Source organism: Lipotes vexillifer, unplaced genomic scaffold (assembly GCF_000442215.2).
Source record: "Lipotes vexillifer unplaced genomic scaffold, Lipotes_vexillifer_v1.1 scaffold691, whole genome shotgun sequence".
In the NCBI taxonomy this organism is placed as follows: domain Eukaryota; kingdom Metazoa; phylum Chordata; class Mammalia; order Artiodactyla; family Lipotidae; genus Lipotes; species Lipotes vexillifer.
The window spans coordinates 3,610,438-3,612,663 of record NW_006788040.1 but is presented as its reverse complement, the minus strand read 5'-3'; positions in this window follow the sequence as shown (position 1 = coordinate 3,612,663).

The window sequence follows — 2,226 nt, the reverse complement described above, 5'->3', positions numbered from 1 at the left end:
CTAGCTAGTCTTTGGGAAGCCTGGCCCTGGGCGGCCCACTCCTGTCTCAGCTCAGCTCCCACAGTGACAGGGGCTTCCTCAGAGTCCCTCCCTACAGGGCCCCAGGCTCCAGCTGACCTCCTCCTGAAGCCCTTCTGGTCTCTGAGCCCCAATGAAGTTGGGCTTCTCAGAAAGTCAGCTTCAGTGGCCTAAGGTCCTGGGTTCTGGTCCCTGTGCTGCCACTTCCCTGCTCATCCCTTTGGGCCTCAATGAGCATAGCTACAGTCAAGGCTTGGCACATCACAGGTCCTTTTTTTTTTTTTTTGGCTGCACCTTGTGGCTTGTGGGATCTTAGTTCCCCAACCAGGGATCGAACCCATGCTCCCTGCAGTGGAAGTTTGGAGTCCTAACCACTGGACCACTAGGGAATTCCCCACAGGTCCTTGATAAATGGGAATGGCTGCTAGTGATACTGATGGGAGAGTTCCCTTGGGAATGTGTCACCCCTGTGGAGTGTGGACGACTTTGTGGGAGCTCTTGGACGTACTGTGTCCAGAGTGTCTTCCATCACTCCGAAAACCACGCTCTGGGGCCCTGAGATGCCTCACACACAGCCCTGGCTGTGGTTCCCAAAGAAGCCCTACCCAAGAGAAGGGCTCTCTGTCAGAAAGTGAAGCAAGGAAGGTTTCCAGGACACCCAGAGCTGGCTCCCACGTGTGGGAGGGAGGGTGCTCCAGGCAGGGGTTTGTGGTCCCGAGTGCCCCAAGGAAGACCATAATGATGTCAGCCCCACACCCTGCTGAGTGCCAACAGGGAAAGTGGTGCCTAGTTTATTTACTCCCTGCCTTGTTCCCCAAAGGAACTGAGGCGGCTCACAAAACCCAGATGCCTGAAAAGTTAAAACGTCAGAGGGGAAATCGGGTGAAGGGAAAAATCACAGCAGAAAGTAAAATAAAACCAAGGGTCCCCACTCACTGGGCCTGAAGACCTGGAACACCTGTCAGATGTAGCCACAACTCTGGCTCTGCTCTCCCTAGTGGCTGAGAAGAGGAGTGAAAGCAGACCCATATCCCTGATCCAGGTACCATCGCCTGCTCCCAGGAGGATGAACCCCACTCTCCAAGACTCAGCTCCTTCTCCCTCTCCCACTTCTCCCAGGCTGGGGTGGGCATGTTGTCTGTGCTCTTACAATTCCTGCATCCCATCCCTAGAATGTTCTCTCTTAAGGCAGGACTTTTTAAAAAATCTATCTCAGCATCCTGGCAAGCAGTAAGATTGGGGATGTTTGTTGAAGAGACAGATAAGAAAAACCCTTGTTCAGTGCAGAAACAGATATGCCTGTGCAATTCCCCCAGTACCTGGGCATCAGAGATGTGGGAGCCCCCAACTGTAGGGGTTAGGTAAGCAGAGGCAGAGGATGGGGTCAGTAAACCCAGACTTCCCAAGCCTTGATGGGGAAGGAGCTTCCGGCCAGCTCCAGGGAGGGATTTGGGCTCTGATAATCTGGCGTGGAGGCTGCAGGGTTTGAGGAAAGCTACAGTGGAGACTTAGGCAGAAAATTTGGCCTTAGCTATGACGAAGGTGGTGTCAACCAATTTCTGGATCTTTCAGCATTGTTGGGACAGGGATTTGGGTCTGAGCTGCTGGGACCTGGTGCATGCCGGGTTCAGCACCCTCTGTCCCATGCCACCCTCCATGATGCCATTTGACATGTTATTTAGTGCTGGCCATTTACCCCTGTGGGCAGGAGGGAGGTGGGAGAGCTCCTCAGAAGAGACCGCAGGGCGGCGGGTCAGGGGCCACCCACTGCCCCCCAACCTCGGAGAGTCCCCTCTCCAGCCTTAGTTTTTTTTTCCTCTCTCAGAGACACCAGGTTGAGGCTTTGATTCAAGGATCACATATCTTAGTATACGGCTTGGCACGTAGTAGGTTCTCAAGAAACGGTGTCTGCCTTTGATGGATGTGGAGCAGAGCCGGCGCAATGCGGCAACTCATCCAAGGTCACACAGTTGGGCTGGATCCGACCCGGGCGCCCTGACTCCAGCGGGCCGGATTTGTGAGGAGCCAGCTTGGGGGAGCGGTGTTTGGAGGAGGGGACAAGGATGTGGGCGGGAAGGGACTTCTATTTTGGAGCGGGTGACAGGAGTGCGGAACGCAGAGGGGGCTGGGTCCCTCCCCGGGCTCCCCGAGTCCCAGTCACCTTCCCGCGACCCTTCCCGGGAGGGGCGTCCCGGGCGGGTAGGGGGG